Source organism: Papio anubis, chromosome 7 (assembly GCF_008728515.1).
Source record: "Papio anubis isolate 15944 chromosome 7, Panubis1.0, whole genome shotgun sequence".
NCBI classification, from domain to species: domain Eukaryota; kingdom Metazoa; phylum Chordata; class Mammalia; order Primates; family Cercopithecidae; genus Papio; species Papio anubis.
In genome coordinates, this window is record NC_044982.1 from 71,678,918 (window position 1) to 71,701,828 (window position 22,911).

The 22,911-nt window shown below is 39.2% G+C and overlaps 1 protein-coding gene and 1 non-coding gene across 11 annotated transcripts in view; both read left to right on the plus strand.

Moving 5' to 3' along the window:
• BAZ1A (bromodomain adjacent to zinc finger domain 1A) overlaps nt 1–22,911 on the plus strand; it is a 228,291-nt gene that overhangs the window by 125,757 nt on the left and 79,623 nt on the right. The window lies entirely within an intron of this gene.
• Nucleotides 4,545–4,606, plus strand: LOC116276052. The gene has a single exon (XR_004185500.1). It is a non-coding gene; the product is annotated as a U7 small nuclear RNA (small nuclear RNA).

Sequence of the window (22,911 nt, forward strand, 5' to 3'; positions counted from 1 at the left end):
AAGTACACTAACATTTATTGAACTTTTCCTGTATGCTAGGCAGTGGGCTAGATGCTTTCATTTCAGTCCTCATAATCAATGAGTGACCCAGAACTTTCAAATGTGATTTGCTCCACTTATCAGAAGTAAAGTTTATAAATTTTTTAAAATCTGGTTTTTTTCTATTAAAGTAAAAGATTCATATATCAGAGAAAAATGCAAAAGATGAAAGCCTGGAGTTCATTTTCCAAATACTCCCTTCAGAGATAACCACTATCAGAAATTTAGTGCATATTTCTCGACCATTTTTTCTGTACTATACTAACATAAAAAATTAGCAAGCAGCTTTTTCACTTAGTAATGGTTTGGATGTCTTCTCATATCAGAACACACAGATGTGTTCCTTTTTTTCTTTTCTTTTTCCCTACTTTTGAGAGATAGTCTCACTCTGTCACCTAGTCTGGAATGCAGCGATCATAGCTCGCTGCGGCTTTGAACTTCTAGGCTCAAGCAATCCTTCTGCTTCAGCGTCCCAAGTAGCTGGGACTATAGGCATGTGCCACCACACCTGGCTAATTTTAAAAATTTTTTATAGTCTCCCTATGTTTCTGAGGCTGGTCTTCAACTGGCCTTGTGCGATCTGCCTCAGCCTCCTGAAGTGCTGGAATTATAAGTGTGAGCCCCCACACCTAGCCACATGTACTGTTTCTGATTGGTTTTACATGAACTGGTTAAACTGTTCCTAAAAAGCTTACTTGTAATATTGCCTTTTTCTGAGGACAGATAGAGTTTCTTTTGCTAGCCTGGTGTGAGTTCTCTCTTTGAAGATAATAAGCTGCCTTTTCTTTCAGCTTTGACTAACAGACCTTTTCCCTGATAGAGGTTAAATCAGTAAAATGGCCGAATTGGATTTGCACCAGAGTTTCCTTTATAGCTACGTTTCCCCAAATATCCCTGTAGTATTTGGATTTAAAATTTATAAAATGTTATCAAGTCAAGAAACGTAAGAGACTGTTGTTCAGTATATGTGCTGCCGAAGTGAGCACAGGACTATGATTCAGTACTGTTTTTAGAACTGCCTTGTAAAATGAAAATTATATAATTTTTTTTTTTGAGACAGAGTCCTGCTCTGTTGCCCAGGCTGGAGTGGCACGATTTCGGCTCACTGCAAACTCCGCCTCCTGGGTTGAAGTGATTCTCCTGCCTCAGCCTCCTGAGTAGCTGGGATTACAGGTGTCCACCACCATGCCCGGCTAATTCTTGTATTAGTACAGATGAGGTTTCACCATGTTGGTCAGGCTGGTCTCGAATTCCTGACCTCAGGTGGTCCCTCCTGCCTTGACCTCCCAAAGTGCTGGGATTACAGGCATGAGCCACCGCACCTGGCCTTAATTATTTTTAATATTATAAGCTGATATCAGTTTAGACATCAGGTGGTAATAAACCAATTAGAGCTCTTAACTATTCAACCATTAAAGTATATTCCCTGTGGACTTTCTGTGTTGCATTGGTAGATTGCTTTAAGCAATTTAGATGAAGTAAAAGAAAATTAGCTGGGTGCAATGGCTCACACCTGTAATCCTAGCACTTTGGGAGGCCAAGGTGGGTGGATGGCTTGAGCTCAGGAGTTCAAGACCAGTCTGAGCAACATGGCAAAACCCCGTCTCTATAAAAACAATACAAAAATTAGCTGGGCTTGGTAGTGCGTGCCTGTAGTGCCAGGTACTTGGGAGACTGAGGTGGGAAGATTGCTAGAGCCCAGGAAGCAGAGGTTGCAGTGAGCCAAGATTGTGCCACTGCACTCCAGCCTGAGTGACACAGCCAGATGCTATCTCAAAAAAGAGAGAGAAAATTTGCACAAAAACCTGTGATACAGAGTGTTAAGTACTCAGGGTATATTAGAATTAAAAATGAGAAAATTGACTTTATCTTTGGGTTCTTTTGTATTGCTAGCCTAAATGCTGTCAGTGAATCATAAAATGCGTTAATGTTCAGGACAAAAGAGAGCTGCTAAATATATTGATGCAGTAAGATGAACATAAAAGATTCAAGCGAAAAACAAATATAGTTATTTTGATTTAAATATGCATGCTTGGATGCCAGTGATTGGGTACATGTGGGATTAATCAAGTAGAAGTTTTTGAGAAAGGGTTGAGTAGAAATATGAAGAAAAAAATACAGGTTAGCTGAAAGGATTACAGGAGGGAGACTTCTTATTTAGGCTCAAAGATAGTATAGATTTTTAGCAACACATTAAATTTATTGTAGTTCTTTTTCAGAAAGAAAGCTTTCATTTGGTCAGCTTACACTGCCTTTTTTTTTTTTTCTCAATCCTGCTCCTTCTGTATATACTACTGAATTTGTAAGATCAAAATTGCTAGTTCCAGGACAAAAAAGTCCTAAGCAACATCTCAGCATTGTTTTCAGTAAACTCTGATGACCCTAATATGTTAATATGATGTTTTTGTTTTTTTTTTTTTTGAGACTGAGTCTCGCTCTGTCACCCAGTCTAGATCTCGGCTCACTGCAAACCTCTAACTCCTGGGTTCAAGGCATTCTCATGCCTCAGCCTCCCAAATAGCTGGGATTACAGGCATGCGCCACTGCATCCAGCCAATTTTTGTATTTTTAGTAGAGACAGGATTTCACCATGTTGGCCAGGCTGGTCTTGAACTCCTGACCTTAGGTGATCCACCCACCTTGGCCTCCCAAAGTGCTGGGATTACAGGTGTGAGCCACCATGCCCAGCCAATGATACAATTTTTAATTTCTTAAAGAAGGGTTATTTGGGATAACTGTTCTTTTTTAAAAATTATTTTATTTTTAAATATATTTATTTTTTTAAGTTCCGAGGTACATGTGAAGGATGTGCAGATTTGTTACCTAGGGTAGGGATAACTGTTGGCTCCTGGATTGTCATTGCAAATTACAGTTAACATTTAGAACCCTTATGCATAATAGTATAAATTGGGAAGTCATTTCTGGGAAACCTTTTTTTAATACGCTAAAAATTCATACATAGTCACAAAAACAAATGAAAATAGAAAATGAATCTCTTTCTAAACATTTAATTCAAATAGCATATAAAGCTATGTTGTGTTTTTGCATGGACATAACTGCTTTATGCTTCACAAAATATTTCAATGAAGCCGGGCACGGTGGCTCACGCCTGTAATCCCAGCACTTTGGGAGGCTGAGGCGGGCAGATCACAAGGTCGGGAGATCGAGACCACAGTGAAACCCCGTCTCTACTAAAAATACAAAAAATTAGCTGGGCCTGGTGGCAGGCGCCTGTAGTCCCAGCTACTCAGGAGGCTGAGGCAGGAGAATGGTGTGAACCCTGGAGGCGGAACTTGCAGTGAGCCAAAATTGCGCCACTGCACTCCAGCCTGGGCGACAGAGCGAGACTCCGTCTCAAAAAAAAAAAAAAAATTTTTTTCAATGAAGTTTAGACTTACCATACAAATTTCTTCAGTGTTCTAAGGGCTTCCAAATTGTAGTGGCTATTAGGAGCATCTGTGTAATGCCTCATAAGAAAGTCATTGGTGAATGCTGGGGTGAGAGTGGTTAGTTTTTATGGCAATTTCTTTATTCTTTACACTGATGCCACATGCAGTCAGCTGAGTCTCCACCAGGACTTACGGTCATTACTGTGGGGATCTTATTTATTGTAAGAAAGATGATAAAAATGGGGAATGGCAAGTAAATTGAGGTTCACCTCCTTTCTAATGTGAAAGGATATTCAGTGTTGGCTTCATTTTGTGTCTTTCTGAATTGATTAGCAGCAGGGTGGTGAAGTAGAATAGTAGTGGTTCTGAAGTTCTTAGTTATCAGTGGCAGGCAAATATTATAATAGGCTCATCACACCAAAGAGGTGAGACTGAATAGCTAATTCTGACCTTAAATCCTCATTGGGGATTTCATATCTACATGGTTATTACAGTTTCAGATCTGAGGAATTAGAGGCTCTTCTGGATAAAATAATATCTTCCACATCTTTTTCTGCCTCCATCATAATCCATTCCAATTGGCCCATATAAGATCACAGTTTTCTTTTTTTTGAGACAGAGTCTTGCTCTGTCGCCAGGCTGGAGCATAGTGGCACAATCTCGGTTCACTGCAACCCCCGTCTCCTGGGTTCAAGGAATTCTCCTGCCTCAGCCTCCCAAGTAGCTGGGACTACAGGCACCTGCCACCACGCCCAGCTAATTTTTTTATTTTTAGTAGAGATGGGGTTTCACCATGTTAGCCAGGATGGTCTCGATCTCTTGACATCGTGATCCGTCCACCTCGGCCTTCCAAAGTGCTGGGATTATAGGCGTGAGCCACCGTACTCAGCCAAGATCACAGTTTTTAACAAAAAACTTTTCTCATAGATAAACTTGAAATAATTTTGAGGACAAGGTAAAATTATCATTTGTTTTCCATGCTGCCTGGGAGGCTTGTAGTATTTGTTGCATGCAAGTGGAATTCATTTGACCTGTGCGTCTGAACTAGTTTTAAAATTGGGGTTGTCTTTCTTAGACAAATTCAGAGGTCATCCAAAGATAAAAGTTAAAGGAGGGAAGTGTTACAGCTCTTTTAGAATTTGTCTAGCAGGCTTTCCAGTTTTTGCTGGAAAGCCCCCTTCCCCTCCAAAAAAAAAAGGTTAAAGGATAATTAAAATAAATAATGTGTAAAATAATTTTAAATAAAATGAAGAGAGTAGTAAAAGTATGAAAAAATACAAAACTACTCATCACTAAAGGCTGAGCAAAACCTTTTAAAATTAAAAACATATGCTGTGAATAATTCCAAGCAGGAGCTGGCACATTTTAAAAACACAAAGATTCAAATAGTAAATATCATAGGCTTTGTGGTCCATATGGTCTTTGTCACAACTAACCAACTCTGCTATTATAATGCAAAAGTAGTCATATATAATAGATAAATGAATGAGTATGGCTGTATTCCAAAAATATTTTATTAAGGAACACTAAAATTTGTTTCATATTATTTTACATATCACAAAATAGTCTCCTGATTTTTATTTTGAACCATTTAAAATGTTTTAACCATAGGAATTTTAGGATTATGTTTCTATTTTTATGAAAAATAATGTTGGAATTTTTTTTTTTTTTTTTTTTTTTTTTGAGACAGGGTCACGCTCTGTTGCCCAGGCTAGAGTGTAGTAGCTCTCTGTAACCTTGAACTTCTGGGCTCAGGTTATCCTCCCGAGTAGCTGGGACTGTAGGCACATGCCACCACACCTGCCTAATTAAAAATTTTTTTTTGTAGAAACAGAGTCTCCCTATGTTGCCCAGGCTGGTCTCAAACCCCTGGGCTCACGTGATCCTCCTGTCTCAGCCTCCCAAAATGCTGAGATTACAGGCTTGAGCCACTGCGCCCAGCCAGTGTTGGAATTTTGATAGGGATTGCATTGAATCTGTAAGTTGTTTTGGGTAGGATGGACATTTTAACAATATTAACTCTTCGAGTTATTTATTTGTCTTCAATTTCTTTCATCAATGTTTTAATAGTTTTCAGTATACAAGTCTTTCACCTCTTTGGTTAAATTTATTCCTAAGTATTTTATATTTTTATAGCTATTGTTCTCTTGATTTCTTTTTCAGATAATAAGTGTTTAAACCATTCTTAGCTTGCAAAGGTGATGAATTGGATTTGGCCATGAGTTAATTAGGCAGGTGTGGTGGCATGTGCCTACAGTCCCAGCTACTCGGGAGGATAACCTGAGCCCAGAAGTTCAAGGTTACAGAGAGCTACTACACTCTAGTCTGGGCAACAGAGCGTGACCCTGTCTCCAAAAAAAAAAAAAAAATCCAACATTATTTTTCATAAAAATAGAAACATAATCCTAAAATTCCTATGGTTAAAACATTTTAAATGGTTCAAAATAAAAATCAGGAGACTATTTTGTGATATGTAAAATAATATGAAACAAATTTTAGTGTTCCTTAATAAAATATTTTTGGAATACAGCCATACTCATTCATTTATCTATTATATATGACTACTTTTGCATTATAATAGCAGAGTTGGGTAGTTGTGACAAAGGTGATGAGTTGGACCATAGTATACTGTCTCCTGGTACAAAGGAAAGGGTTAAATAAGGGTTGTAGGGTAAAACCACCAGAGCCTAAAACCTCAGAGTGTGGCATGCAAAGATGGCTTGATATAGCAGAAAGAGTCTTTGGGGCCAAACTGACTTGCTAATTTTAGGAATCCTCTTTCCTGATCTGTTTAAAACTGGAAAAAAATAGCTATATTTATATGGTGGTTGTAGTAGTTACCTTTGCTGTATAACAAACCACCCCTAAAAGTTAGTGGCCTAAATCAGTAAACATTACTCTTACAATTCTGTGGTTGGCTGGAATGTTCTTAGAGTCTGGGCTGACCTAGATAGGACTAGATTGTCTAGGTCCTAGAATCTAGGATAGCCTTACATGTCTGGGGCCTCAGACTGAGGTGCCTAAAGTCCATTTCCATGTGACCTATTATTCTACAGGGGACTAGACCTAACTTGTTCACAAGATGGTAGAAAGATCCCAGCAGTAAGAGAGAGCAAGCCCCAAAGTGCAAGAAAGTACAAGCCTCAGCATGCTGTATTTTTGTTACATTGGCCAAAGGAAGTCACATGAGTAAATCCAGAGTTAATGTGGGAAGGAATCAGAAAGGTGTGATTCAGTTCAGTAATTGCAACAGTCTGCCACAGTGCTTAGCACCTAAAGAACTCAGTAAATGTTAGATCCTCCTTTTATTTGTCAGACAAGTGAAGAATCTGCCAGCTGTAATGACTCATCTTTTTTTTAGCCAGTCCCTAGTTTTCTTACATTATAGTCACTGTTCTTGAAAGCTTGCTATATGTCATTTTAGGGAGATGAAGACAATACTAGTAAACCTTTGAGAGCTGACCATGTGCAGGAACTATTCTAGGTTTTTGACATATATCCTTTTTTTTCCCCCCATAAATTCAGTGAGTGGGTATCCCTCAAATGTGAATGGGCCCTAGTGCCTTGGGAGAGCATGCATGTACTATTATTTAATTCCCAGGATAGCCATGTGATAGTTGCTCATTTGGTCATTTTACAGTTTGAAGAGCCCATACACAGAGGTTAATTAATTAAAATTTGCCCAAGGTCATGAGTGATGACGTTTTTAAGCACAGGCAGTATCAGAACCAGAGCCTTGTTATGTGCTTGTTTGGGAGGAATAAGTGCGTATGACAGCATACTAAAGGATAGCAATTAAGCAGGATTAAAAGATATTACAGTTAAATGCATTTATTGAACACCCACGATTTAGTTTTCACTTTATTTACCTATTTTATAATTTTTGTCAAAAGTGTGGTCAGATTAAGCTTTTTTTGGTCATTCACTCTTAAGAATGATTCAGGTTAAAAGAATGCTATCTGGTGGCAACAAAAGGTGACAGCAAGCATGGGGGAAGCATATTTCATTTATTTGTTGTCATTCTATCTTTTGACTTGAATTTCCAGGGATGAAAAATGCAATTGTTTGTGCCTTTTTTTTTCTTTGAAGGTAGTAGGGAGTATTCTGAGTTAGTACTTTAAAGTACACACAGGCAAATTTTATATAATCCATTCGGTAAGTATTGTGTGCTGGCTGCTGTGGTAGGCATTGGGAAAAGGGTTATGAATAAGACAAGGACTTATGACTTAGATTCTAGTGCAAGGGACATAAACACAAAAGGCTAATTTATTGGTATATAAACAAAATAAAACTTTGCATGCCAGACAAATGATTAAAAAGTTAAAAAAACATAAAATTAAAAAAAAAAAAAAACTTGATAGGATGGAGTCTTGAATCATTTTTTTTTTATTTCAGCCATTTAAGTATCTTCTTTGAAAACCGTGGTGCTAGATGCAATAGGATAATTAAATATGAGTAAATGATTAGTACTTAATTGTTCTCAGACATTATATTGATGTTTATATTTGTAGTAGGGATAGAGTTTGCAAGGCAAGGATAAGTGAAATACATGTGAATAACTAATATAGGACTGAATAAGGTAAATGCATTAAGGAAACGTAAATAAGCCTGGGCTTGGTGGCTCACCGCCTGTAATCCCAGCACTTTGCAAGGCAGGTGTGTTGAGGTCAGGAGTTTGAGACCAGCTTGGCCAACATGGTGAAACCTTGTCTCTAAAAATAGAAAAAATTAGCTGGGCATGTTGGCACATGCCTGTAATTCCAGCTACTTGAGAGGCTGAGGTGGGAGAATCGCTTGAACTCAGGAGGCAGAGGTTGCAGTGAGCCGAGATTGTACCATTGCACTCCAGCCTGGGCAACAGAACGAGACTCTGTCTCCAAAAAAAAAAAAAAAATAGGTAAGTCTTATTTGGCTAGTGATTATGTCACCACTATTCAAATAGAATGAATAAAGGGCACTGTAGTGCCAAATAATTTAGCCCTGCATTAACAATTTGCCATGATTGGCAACTAGAATGGGCTGATATTTACGTTTTAGTTTTCTCTCCAAAGATATGCTTGCAATTTTCTTCATCTCCTTCCAGTCAGTGAGTCAGTTAACAATATTGATTTTGAGGAGTTTGAGACCAGCCTGACTATCTTGGTGAAACCCCATCTCTACCCAAAACACAAAATTAGCAGGGCATGATGGTGGGTGCCTATAATCCCACTTACTTGGGAGGCTGAGACAGGAGAATCGCTTGAACTCGGGAGGCAGAGGTTGCAGTGAACCAAGATTGTGCCATTGCACTCCAGTCTGGGCAACAAGAGCGAAACTCCATCTCAAAAAAAAAAAAAAAAATACTGATTTTGTTGTTATAAATGTACCCTAATGATGGTTAAACAAAGAAAAAAGGTTATTATGTTTGAGCTCCCCAAGAGGGATCTACAAGTAGGTGGTCTAGCTAGAAAATACCAGCTAGAAGAATTTGAGAAGGGAGTAATAATTTTTTGTTTTGTGTTTTTTTTTTTTTGGACACAGAGTCTCACTTTGTCGTCCAGGCTGGAGTGCAGTGGTGTGATCTTGGCTCACCACAACTTCTGCCTCCCAGGTTCAAGCAATTCTCCAGCCGCAGCCTCCCGAGTAGCTGGGATTACAGGGGCCCACCACCATGCCCAACTAATTTTTGTATTTTTAGTAGAAACGAGGTTTCACTGTGTTGGTCAGGCTAGTCATGAATTTCTGACCTCAGGTGATCCACCCGCCCTGGCCTCCCAAAGTGCTGGGATAACAGGTGGGAGCCACTTCGCCCAGCCTAATTTTATTATCTTAAGTAGTTGTATATATAATAATTTCATTGTAAATTCTTTCAGTTGTTTTTATGTACTTTATTTTGATATATATAAATCACCTGACTTTGATTTGACTAACTCAGGTTTTAAGAGAGAACACACCAGTGTGTTCTTTAAGAGAGAAGCACACCAGTGTGCTTCTTTCTGAAAAAATAGGGATTTTTAAGATTGATTTTTATATGCTTATGGTTGAGATGGAGACAAGCTTTAGGACTCACTTTGCATATTTTCTGCATTACACACAACTCTCTGGCTTTTCTTCTGATAAGAATAGGCAGTACCAGTGTATACTTCAATGAGATCTAACAAGTAGACCTACCTCAGTTAGCTATGTTTTTAGAAAAGCAGTAATTGTTTTTCTTTTAAGTTAAAGAATAATTTAAATCAAATAATAACTTGTATTCAGATAAGCTTTTATTCTAAGTAGTTTAAACTAATAAAACTCTGCTAAATGTATTACTTTCAGTCTTATTTTAAAAATCAGATTTATAGAATTTGCCTAAGCTAAAATTCACCCTTTTCAATAGAGTTCTGACTTAAAAACATTTTTTTAATTGTTCTTTTCTTTTTTAAAAAATTAATTTTAAAACTAGGAAATGTTCATTTTTACTTTTTTTTTTTTTTTTTTGAGATGGAGTCTCGCTGTGTCACTCAGGCTGGAGTGCAGTGGTGCAATCTCGGCTCACTGCAAGCTCCGCCTCCCAGGTTCACGCCATCCTCCTGCCTCAGCCTCCCGAATAGCTGGGACTACAGGCACCTACCACCACGCCTGGCTAATTTTTCGTATTTTTAGTAGAGACGGGGTTTCACTGTGTTAGCAAGGATAGTCTTGATCTCCTGACCTCGTGATCTGCCCGCCTCGGCCTCCCAAAGTGCTGGGATTACAGGCGTGAGCCACCGCACCCGGCCTTTTTTTTTTTTTTTTTAAAGATAGGTTCTGGCTCAGTCGTCCAGGCTGCAGTGTGGTGGTGTGATCTCAGCTTACTTCAACCTTCTGGGCTAAAGTCATCCTCTCGCCTCAGCCTCCTAAGTAACTGGGACTACAGGCGCACACTACCACGCTGGCTAAATTCTGTATTTTTTGTAGACATAGAGTTTCACCATGTTGCTGATCTCGAACTCCTGATCCTCAAGCGATCCACCTGCCTCAGCCTCCCAAAGTGCTGGGATTAGAGGCGTGCACCACCACGCCCAGCCAAGTTCTGAAATTTGACACAGTCGTATAATTCACCACAGTCAGGACATAGAGCTTTTCTATGAACCTCCACAAAATTCATTTGTGCCCCCTTTGTAGTCAACCCTTGCTTCACCTTCTAGCCTTTGACAAACCACTGATCTGTTTTCTGTCCTCAAAATTTTGCCTTTTCCAAAATAAAATATAAATGGAATTATAGACTATTTCTGGACTTGATTCTCTTCCATTGATCTATTTGGCAATCCTTTCACCAATACTACAGTGTCATCATTACTATAGCTTTATGTAGTATTTATTACTTTCATCATGTATTTATTTCTCTTATGGAATGAATACTTTGAGTTAATATTTTGTTAATGTTTATCATTAATATTTTAAAATTAAACTTTTTTTTGCGACTACTGTAGGCTCACATGTAGTTGTAAAATAATTGTTTCCTGGCGGGGAATGGTGGCTCATGCCTGTAATCCCAGCACTTTGGGAGGCCGAGGTGGGTGGATCATCTGAGATCAGGAGTTCGAGACCAGCTTGGTTAACATGGTGAAACCCTGTCTTTACTAAAAATACAAAAATTAGCCAGGCATGGTGGTGGGTGCCTGTAATTCCAGCTACTTGGGAGTCTGAGGCAGGAGAATCACTTAAACCTGGGAGGTGGAGGAGATTGCAGTGAGCCAAGATCTTGCCACTGAACTCCAGCCTGGATAGCAGGGAGACTCTGTCTCAAAAAAAAAGAAAAAAATAGTTTCCCCCATGATGTTATCTTGCAAAATTATAGTACAGTACCACAACCAGAATATTGACATTGATATAGCTATAATACAGAACATTTCTGTCACTGCAGGGCTCCCTCACATTGCTGTTTCTCTTCAGATTTTCAATTTTCTGAAACACATATGACTTGAAATCTGTATTGCCAGTAACTTTCAAATTTAAAAACCTTATTCAGGTTCTGTGATTCATGAAGTGAATTTAACATACACAAATGTTTATAAAGTGATCAGTGTTTAATAAATATCTAGCACACCTAATAGTAGATTGCCTTTCCTTATCAGTGGGATTTGCTTTGGATGCATATAATTGAAGTGTTTAATGGCATAAACAAAATAGGAGTTTTTCTCTTGTGTAAAATGAGTCCAGAAGTGTGTAGTGTAGGGCTGGTGTGATAGGTCCACAGAGTTGTCAGGAACTCAGGGTTTTACTTGTTTTCTGCTTCATCATCCTGATGTTATAACAGTCGTTTTCAGTGTTCAGGATGGCTCAAAAGAGAGGACAGACAAGAAGCCTTTTCCTATGCCTTTTTCACAGTGAGGCCAGTTAGTTTGAAAATACTGTTACTGTGTTGAAACAAAAGATCACTTGTCAAATCTGTGGTGGCTTTTCATATTTAATGTGTTGTTATCTCTGATCATAAAATGTTAACCTTGCTGTAAGGAGGCAAGACTGTCTTACATGTTTGTGCCAATGTGCTGGCTGACATAAAGCTGAGTCCACAAACAATTGAATACCTATTTATTCGAATATACTAGTTGGAATTTTAAAGTTTTTGGTAGTTTTAATTAATTGGGTTGATTCTGTAGCCACACTAATTAATAAGGCTTTAATAAGATACTTTTGAATACTAAGGAGGTTAAGCAGCATATTAATAAGATCCAGATATTTGGAAACTAATTAGAAATATGTAGGGTTTAATCCATGGATTTTGTGTGTAGAATTTTCTTTCTAAAGATTTTTGTGACTGGGCTTAGTGGCTCATGCCTGTAATCCCAGCACTTGGAGAGACTGAGGCAGGAGGATTGTTTGAGGCCAGGAGTTCAAAACAAGCCCGAGCAACATGGCAAAAACCCATCTCTACAAAAAAAAAAAAAAAATTAGCTGGGGATGGTGGTATTCACCTGTAGTCTCAGCTACTTAGGAGGCTGAGGTTAGAGGATTGCTTGAGACTGGGAGGCAGAAATGGCAGTGAACCAAGATCACACCACCACACTCCAGCCTGAGCAACAAAGACCCTGTCTCAAAAAGAAAAAAAAAGACTTATTTGTATTAAATATATCTTTAATAATGGATTTAGTCTTCAGTAAGAATCTAGTGATTATTATCTCGTGATATTTAGACTTATAATAGGTCATGCCAGTTGGAGAAATAATAAGGTCTGGTTCTGTAGTCCATAAAGGGTCTCAGAACAGTTAAAAATGAAACATTCTTTTAGGCCAGGCATGGTTGCTCATGCCTGTAATCCTAGCACTTTGGGAGGCCGAGGTGGAAGGATTGCTTGAACCCAGGAGTTTGAGGCCAGCCTGGGCAACATAGCAAGACCCTGTGTCTACTAAAAATAATAAATTTTTAAAAAGAAACATTCTTTGAGCTACATTGATGTATTTCTCTAAAAAAGTGAGGAATTATAAACAAAGCAATCTTTTCCTGACTTCTTTTTTCTCATTGACAAGTAATCAACATAATTCATAGTCTGTGTGTGTGAGTAGCTGACTCGCTTGAATGCTGTGGTTTCTTCCACTTAAAATGAGGTATCACATAACCTTAATTTAAGGTTTTCGTTTTTTAACTCTAAACTTCAAATTAATCAGTTCACTGTTAGAAAATATCGACTTAATTGTCCAAGCATAGTATTTTTTATAAATATTCTTGCACTTGTATTACTGGAAAATAAAGGTTAATGAGGCAGAATGGGGAGCAGATGTGAAGTATGCTATAGATTCAGCGTATTCCATTTTTGGAGACCCAAACAGAGGGTCAGTGTCTTATTTCAAGTAGGTCTTCCCAGGCTTCTAGATCTCCTTTCCCTTTGCTGTTAACTATTTACCTTCTACCTCAAATACCTTGTAGAAATTCTGCATATGTCTCAGCTATAGAAAGTTTTATAATTTGCTTTTGTTTCATTGAATTTTTGAGATATAAATTTAAATTGCTACTAAAAATAGCTTTTTACAGGAAGGTATATACATTCCAGACTATCCTCATAAAAAGCTATTTCCAGCTGGGCGCAGTGGCTCACGCCTGTAATCCCAACACTTTGGGAGGCTGAGGTGGGCAGATCACCTGAGGTCGGGAGTTTGAGACCAGCCTGACCAACATGGAGAAACCCCATCTCTACTAAACATACAAAATTAGCTGGGCATGGTGGCACATGCTGGTAATCCCAGCTACTTGGGAAGCTGAGGCAGGAGAATTGCTTGAACCCAAGAGGCAGAGGTTGCAGTCAGCTGAGATCGCGCCATTGCATCCCAGGCTGGCAACAAGAGTGAAACTCCATCTCAAAGGAAAAAAAAAGCTATTTCCACGTTCAGCTTATTACAGATTTATGACTAATTAATGTTGTGCCCTTATACTGTACTTACTCCCATTCCACAGTCTTGCTTTCACTCTGAAATGTTTAAGTTGTTAGCACTTTAAGGAGCCTCACATTGCCTGGGCTTAAAGTTGTGAAATACCCTTGGGTCAACATTATCCTTCCATTCCCTTCAACTCTAGTAGTAGAGTGGAAAATTAGAAAGTGTATGGGCTTGAGAGTCACACGGTTAAAGTTTTGGCTGTACCATTACTGGTTGTGTGACTGAGATCAAATTATTTAAAGCTGACCCTGGGCAGGACGCAGTGGCTCATGTCTGTAATCCTAGCACTTTGGGAAGCAAAGGCGGGTGGATCACAAGGTCAGGAGATCGAGACTATCCTGGCTAACACCGTGAAACCCTGTCTTTACTAAAAATACAACAATTAGCTGGGCATGGTGGTGCATGCCTGTAATCCCAGCTACCGGGGAGGCTGAGGCAGGAGAATGGCATGAACTCAGGAGGTGGAGGTTGCAGTGAGCTGAGATGGTGCCACCGCACTCCAGCCTGGGCAACAGAGCGAGACTCCATCTCAAAAAAGAAAAAAAAAAGAAAAAAAAATCTGAGCCGAAATTTCATCTTCTAGAAAATGTATAATTTATGGAGTTGACTGATATATGAGGAGAGACATATATGTAGATTACATATTTAATCTGGCGCACATGAATGCTAATAATAAGGACTCTTAATCATTCTTCCACTGTATTTTCAAATAATGGAGCATAACTTTAATTCAAATAGTTTCTATGCTCTTGAAGATCCTCTAGCTGGGTCTTAATTCATGATTCTCTGTTTTTTACATACACTCCTATAAACCTGTTTGGACTCCCTAGAATCAATAAATGGTAACAAGTAGCTATGAAAGACATAGACTAAGTCTCTGGAAATCTATTAGATGTTGACTTGACATCTTGAGGTAACGTAAGTTTACCTAAGTACCTATGGGAAGGGCTAGCCTTGATTAGATTGGCAAGGAATGCTACCAGTGGTTTGGGTGTGCTACAAAGTTAATAGTAGCATTGACAATAACTATTGCAATTTATATAATTTACTTCTGGGCAATGTCCCTGTGTTGCACTGGTTTCCTTCTCCGTAATTCCAGTGTCAGGGAATTGCATTTCTTTCTGTTGGTTTTAAATATATTAGTCCTCAAATTATTGTAGCCCTGTGGGACCTACTGTGGTCAGTTGTTCCCACTGATGACTGTCAGGCCTCACATCAACTGTACTTGGGTTCCAAGTGGACTCATTTACCCTGTATTTGCCTCATGACCACCACTACTGTTACCACTTAAGGGGCATTCATCGGGGCTCTGCCAGCAAAGATCATCTCTGTTTCTAACTTGAGAAACCTTGTCATAGGGTCCCTGAAAAGCTTCCTTCATTACTTCCCAGAAGCCTTAGTAATATTATGAGCCCTGATAGATCTGATATCTAAGCCCTTCAAAGGCAGATCCATTTGATATCTTTCATATTTTTGTACAGCTCATGTTACAAAAGTACAGAACCTTTTTATCAATAGGCTACATAATTACCTAACAGGTTTTGATATGATTTCCTGTAGTTGTTCCTCTTGAGAAACACTGGTTTATTTCTATCAGTCAGTGGTGAAAGTCAGCCTGTAGTTCTGTAGACATCATTTCTGTTTGCTACCAATGTAGGATTGGTAATTGAGCCTCTTCTCAAGCTTTTCTCTTAGAATAAAAAAAGTTTTTTTTTTTCATTTTAGTAAAATAAACATAAAAATTTTATTATTTTAGTCATTTTAAGTGTGCAGTTCAGTGGCATTAAGTACATTCACAGTGTACTTAATGTTGTACACAGTATTGTGTAAATATCACCACTATTTCCAGAACTTTTTCATCATCCCAAACAGAAACTCTGCACCTATTAAGCAATAACTCCCCATTGTATCCTTCCCCCAGCTTCTGGTAACCTTTATTCTATGTTCTTTCTCTATGAATTTGCCTATTCCAGATACTTCATATAAGTGGAATCATATATTTGTCCTTTTGGGGCTTATTTCACTAAACAGAATGTTTACTTTTTTGTTTGCTTGGGAGTTTTGTATTGCTTTGTTTTTTGAGATGGAGTCTCATTCTGTCACCCAGGCTAGAGTGCAGTGGCGCAATGTCTGCTCACTGCAACCTCCGCCTCCCAGGTTCAAGTGATTCTCCTGTCTCAGCCTCCCAAGTAGCTGGGATTTTAGGCGCGCACCACCACGTCCAGCTAATTTTTGTATTTTTAGTAGAGACGAGGTTTCACTATGTTTGGTCAGGCTGGTCTCAAACTCCTGACCTCACGATCCGCCCACCTCAGCCTCCCAGAGTGCCGGGATTACAGGCCTGAGCCACCATGCCTGGCCAAGCTTGGGGGTTTTTTTGAGACAGCATCTCACACTGTTGCCCAGGCTGAAGTGTAGTGGTATAATCACAGCTCACTGCATCCTCAACTTCCCAGGCTCAAGCGATCTTCCCACCACAGCCTCCCTAGTGGGACCACTGGTGTGCAACACCACACCTGGCTAATTTTTATTTTTACTTTTATTTATTTATTTTTTTTGAGACAGAGTCTCGCTCTGTCACACAGGCTGGAGTGCAGTGGCGCAATCTTGGCTCACTGCAAGCTCTGGCTCCTGGGTTCACGCCATTCTCCTGCCTCAGCCTCCCAAGTAGCTGGGACTACAGGCGCCCGCCACCATGTCCGGCTAATTTTTTGTATTTTTTATTAGAGATGGGGTTTTACCGTGTTAGCCAGGATGGTGTTGATCTCCTGACCTTGTGATCGGCCCGCCTCGGCCTCCCAAAGTGCTGGGATTACAGGCATGATGAGCCACTGCGTCCGGTCACCTGGCTAATTTTTAAATTTTTTTTTTGTAGAGTTGGGGGTCTCACTCTATTGCCCAGCCTATGAACATGTTTTCAAGGTTCATCCACATTGTAGCATGTATCAGAATTTTATTCCTTTTTATTTCTGAATGTTCCATTATATGTACATACCATATTTTGCTTATCCATTCATCTGTTGATGGACACTTGGGTTGATTCCACCTTTTAGCTATTGTGAATAATACTGCTATGAGCATTGGTGTATGAGTATCTGAGTTCTTGTTTTCAATTCTTTTGGATATATACCTGGAAGTGGAATTGCTGGGCTATATAGTAATTATATGTTTAACTTTTTGAGGAATTTGCAAACTGTTCTCTACAGCAGTTGTACCATTTTATATTGCCACCAGCAATGCACTGGGGTTCCAATTTCTTTACATTCTCATTAACACTTGTTAATTTCTGTGTTTTAAAAAAAGAAAAAATACATAACCATCTTAGTGTGAAGTGGTATCTCATTGTGGTTTTGATTTTGTATTTTCCTTATGACAAATGATGCTGAGCGTCTTTCATGTGCTTATTGCTGTTTGTATCTTCTTGGAGAAATGTCTATTCAAGTCTTTTGCCCATCTTTGAATTGAGTGGTTTGGGGTTGGTTTTTTTTTTTTTTTTTTTTTGGAGTTGTAAGAGTTCTTCATATATTCTGCCACCTCTTTGTCTGCCTGGGTATCAGGGTAATGCTGGCCTTATAGAATGAATTAGGAAGTATTCCCTCTTCTTTAGTTTTTTGGAGATTTTGAGATAATGTATGTTAATGCTTCTGTAAGTGTTGAATAGAATTCCCCAGTGAAGCCATCTGTTCTTGGGCTTTTCTTTGTTAGGAAATATACATACCTACATATATACATATGTATATGTATACATACATACATACATATATATATTTTCTGAGACAGCCTCTACCTCCTGGACTCAATGATCCTCCAACCTCAGCCTCCCAGGTAGCTGGGACTGCAAGTGCATACCACTATGCCTGGCTAATTTTTGTATTTTTGTAGAGGCAGGGTTTCTCCATGTTACCCAAGCTGATCTTGAACTCGTGGGCTCAAGCCATCTCCCCTCCTCAGCCTGCCAAAGTGCTGGGATTAGGTGTGAGCTATCCCACCCAGCCAGTGTTCTCTTATAACCTTTTTTATTTCTGTAAAATCAGCAATAATATTCTTACTTTCACTTCTGATTTTAGTGAGTCTTTTTTTTTTTTTTTCAATTTTTTAAAAAGAGCAGCTTGAAAAGGACCAAGACTAGGATGTTTAAATTTAATTGAACTTACATAAATCTCAGTGAGGGCAAATGAGTAGAAGGTAGAAGGTCAGATGCTTTGAGGACTTTGGGTTGACCCATATAGTATACATTTTGTTGATTCTTAAGCTTTAGGGTGCCATGGAACCAATTATGTTTTCTTTTGTTTGAGTGTAGAATTCTTCGTTTGTTAAATGGAAGGAAAGATTAAACAGCTAAGCCTGGAATGGGCAAGGTGCAGCTAAATCTGAGGAAGAACAGGAATAAAAGAACTAATTGCCTCTAGTACCCTTGCCATCTCTTCTGTCTTATAGATTTTACCACCTCTCACTGCACACTGTCTCCTCCATGATATATGACTGCCGACAGCACCAGAATTTTGTCTTACAACTTTCATGATGGGAGACAAGGACTGATTTTTACCTTCTAGATTCCAAGTTTAAAAATCTTAGAAAAGATATACGAGCTCAGCAAAGTAGAGCCTACCCTGTATCAACTAACTCTGGCCACTAGTTTGGGAGAACATGGCAGCTCTATTAGCCATTTGGAAGAGGGTAGAACATGGGAAGAATAAAGTTCCTAGGAGAATAGAGTTGGTAAATGAGACAGGATGCCCACAGTATATCAAAATTTGTTAATGGTATGGGATAACCAAATGAATGATACAGACAGCAGAGTATCTAATCTTGAACCACTTTTTCTCAGAGAATAGAGATTTAGCCCAACGGTAGGTATTTATGTGCTTAGAATATTTGTAGTTAATAAAACTTTCCCCAGGATTACATAAGAGTTATAGCAGCTCCAGCCTGGCCAACATGGAGAAACCCCATCTCTACTAAAAATACAAAATATTAGCTGGGCATGGTGGCGCGTGCCTGTAGTCCCAGCTACTTGGGATGCTGAGGTGGGAGAATCAGTTGAACCCTGGAGGCAGCGGTTGCAGTGAGCTGAGATTGCACGTTGCCTGGGGGACAGAGAGAGACTCAAAAAAAAAAGGAGTTTAGAGATACCATAAATATAATCCCAGCAATGCTCTCTCTCCTTTATATTTACTCCCTACTATATTTTGCAACTATTTTTTAATGACTTCATTGAGATATATTTCACATACCATAAAATTCACCCATTTAAAATGTAGTTTTAATTTTCAAACATTTTCAAAATCTCAGAAAGAAAGCTTTGCCCATTAGCAGTCACTGTCTATGGCCCTCCTGTCCCCTTACACTGCCCGCCCCACCCCCTGCCACCAAGTTTCTGGTACCTACTTTGTCTATCTTCTCTCTAGAGATTTGCCTTTCTGGATATTTCATATAAATGGATTCCTACGATAGGTGGTCTTTTGTGTCTGGCCCCTTTCATTAGCATAATGTTTTCAAGATTCATAAATATTGTACCATGTATCAGTACTTCATTCCTGTTTATTTTTTTGCTGGATAGTATTTTATTGTATGGTATATAACACATTTTAATGATCAGTTGATGGATATTTGGATTGTTTATAATTTTTGGCTCTTAGGAGTAATGCTGTTTTGAACATTTATGTTCAAGTTTGTGTGGACATGTGTTTCATGTCTCTCAGGTATATAGCTAAAAGTGGAATTACAGGGTCATATGGTAAATCTTTGAGGAGCTGTCATACTGTTTTTCTTTTTTTTTTTTTTTTTTTTTTTGAGACGGAGTCTCGCTCTGTTGCCCAGGCTGGAGTGCAGTGGCCGGATCTCAGCTCACTGCAAGCTCCGCCTCCCGGGTTCACGCCATTCTCCTGCCTCAGCCTCCCGAGTAGCTGGGACTACAGGCGCCCGCCACCTCGCCCGGCTAGTTTTTTTTGTATTTTTTTAGTAGAGACGGGGTTTCACCGTGTCAGCCAGGATGGTCTCGATCTCCTGACCTCGTGATCCGCCCGTCTCGGCCTCCCAAAGTGCTGGGATTACAGGCTTGAGCCACTGCGCCCGGCTGTCATACTGTTTTTCAAGGTGGTTCTACATCCTCACCAACACTATTATTGTGACTCTCTTAATAGAGATGAAACCTCATTGGTTACATAAACTCCCTCTGGAGAAGAAATGGATTTTTTTGACCACATTTCTAGAAGTTGAGAGTCAGACAATCAGTTATCTAGAGCTGAGATGAATCACCAAGGGAAAGTATATACCAACCAAGAGATACACAGTAGCACTTTGGGGAAATCAGTGTATATTTTGGTAGTATGAGGAGATAAAGAAGCAGGCAAAGACAGAAAAAAATATAGTCAGGGAGGTAGGTTAGATGATGAATAGGGAAGATTTTGTACCATAAAAATAGAGGTGGAATTTTTTAGTAAGGGGGTGGATAATGGTTTACAGAAGATTAAGACAACTAAGACAAGACTTTGGATTTGTTGACCAATAGTTAGATTACTGTGACTTTCTTGGGATAAGTTTTTTACATGATGACCAAAATTGTAAGAAGGGTAGGGAAGTGGAGAGACAATCTAAGTCACACTTTTGAACCACATGACAGTAAATGGAAGGAGAGAAGACTTCACTGATGGGTGAATAAGTGCTGGGAGAAGAGGGTACATTAAAGAGCAGATTATAAATTGATAGGAAGTTGCTATTAATTTATTTTTTAGCCAATGAAATGGGTTTTTTTTTGTTTTTTTGTTTTGTTTTGTTTTGTTTTTTTGATAGTCTCCCTCTGTCACCCAAGCTGGGGTGCATGCAGTTGCAGGATCTGAATAGCCGGTATTACCGGTGTGTAGCACCACCACGCCTGGCTTTTTAAAAATTTTTTTAAGACAGAGTCTCACTCTGTTGCCCAGGCTGGAGTGCAGTGGCATGATCTCGGCTCACTGCAACCTCTGCCTCCCGGGTTCAAGCACTTCTTGTGCCTCAGCCTCCCAAGTAGATGGGATTACAGGTGCGTGCCACCACACCCAGCTAATTTTTGTATTTTTAGTAGAGGACGGGGTTTTGCCATGTTGGCCAAGCTGGTCTTGAAATCCTGGCCTCAAGCAATTGATCTGCCTTTCTCACCGTCTCCAAGTGCTGGGATTACAGGCGTGTAAATGGTCTTTACAAGAAGCAAAATGTCTACAGAACAGGTACAGATGCAGATTATCTTTGCTTGGCCTTCCCCTTGCTTTGGCAATCACTATGCTTCCATATAAGGGGATATTTATAAAAATTGGATTGTTTTTGTTCTTGGAATCTACTTGGGCTTCAGCAATGCCAGGTCCCTCTAGGGAGTGAGAAGAGACCATACCCTGGAGTCTCTAGAAAGCTAGAGATGTAAACTTTCTGGGATATTGAAGAGTATGTTTCTTAGCAGAGGAAAACTGAAGATACACAGGAGGAGAAACAATGCAGCGGGATAAGAGAAGAGGTTACAGGCTGGAACAGTTATAAAGGATATGGACATTTGATGTTGAGAAGGAAGTCAAAGAGCCTAAGTCAAGATCTCTTCTTTCATTTTCTAATGTTAAAGCACCGAGACTGGGACTTGAGGAAAGGAGAAAGTTTTGGAAATCTGTTTTGAGAACGAACAAAAGTTATCTCAACCATAACAGTGAGATCCTAACCTTGAATTCATAGGAGACTCATGATTTCAAGGCAGGAAGTAAAGAATTTGAAACAAGAGTGAGTGTGGAGAGAAAACAGGTGCTGTCTTTTCTAGCATTGAAAATTGGCACAATAGAGATGGGATTAAGGAATATTTTAATTGTGGTTGAATGAGTCTAAAATCATGGCCCATAAAATCCAGATATAGTATGCAGAGTAAAGGAAGCCAGAATAGGGGTGATAGAGTTAGTGAATAGGAAGCTTTCCAGAGATCAGAAGTCACAACAAAATTCGTGAGAATAAAAAGGTTATAGTCTGAAGAATTTTAGAATTTAAAATATTGGATACTTTCAAAAATTATAAGGCCCCAAATCTGTAAAATAAGATACTGTGCCAATATATGACTTTCTAAACAGTTAACTTTAGTTAGGAATATAACTGCTAAGAGAAACAGACATTTTCACAATAATAGCTAGAGACTTCAGTACTCTACCTTCCATAATGGATGGAACAACCTGGCAGAAGTTAAGAAATAGAGGATCTGAACAATGCAATAAATCAACTAGATGTAACAGACATAAACAGAACACTCAACCCAACAACAATACGCATTCTTCTCAAGTGCACATGGCATATTCTCCAGGATAAACCTTATGCTAGGTCACAAATTTAGTCTCGTTGGATTTTAGAAGGTATGTATCTGTGTTAGACAGAGTTTTCCAGAGAGACAGAACCAACAGGAGATACATATCGAGAGAGAGAGATAGGAGAAGGGATGGGGAGAGAGTATGGAGGAGGGGACACTGGTACAAGTTCCAAAATCCAAAGGCTGGAGGACCTGGAGTTGCTGATGTCCAAAGGCAGGAGAAGAGAGATGTCCCAGCTCCAGGAATCAGAATGAACTTGTCTTTTCTCTGCCTTTTTGTTCTGTCTGGGCCCCCGGTTCATTGGATGGTGCCTGCTCACATTGAGGGAGAATCTTCCCCGACTCAGTCCACTGACTCACACACCACTGTTCTCTGGAAACGCCCTCATAGACACACTCAGCAATAATACTTTAGCGACTATCTGCTTTTGCAGTCAAGTTGACACCTAAAATTAAGCATCACAAGCTCATGCAAAGTATCTTCTCTGACCACAACAACATGAACGTAGCAATCATTAACAAAAGAAAACTGGGAAATTCACAAATTTATGAAAATTTAAAACACGCTCTTAAACAACCAGTGGAGCAAAGAAGAAATCCTAAGGAAAATTAGAAAATAACTTAGAGATGAATGAAAACAAAAATATACCAAAATTTATGGGATACAGCAAAAGCAGTGCTAAGGGGGGAGTTTTTAGCTGTAAATCCTTATATTAAAATACAAGAAAGATCTCACATCAGCAACCTAACTTTACAACCTAAGGAACTAGAAGAAGAACAAACAATCCAGAGCTAGCAGAAG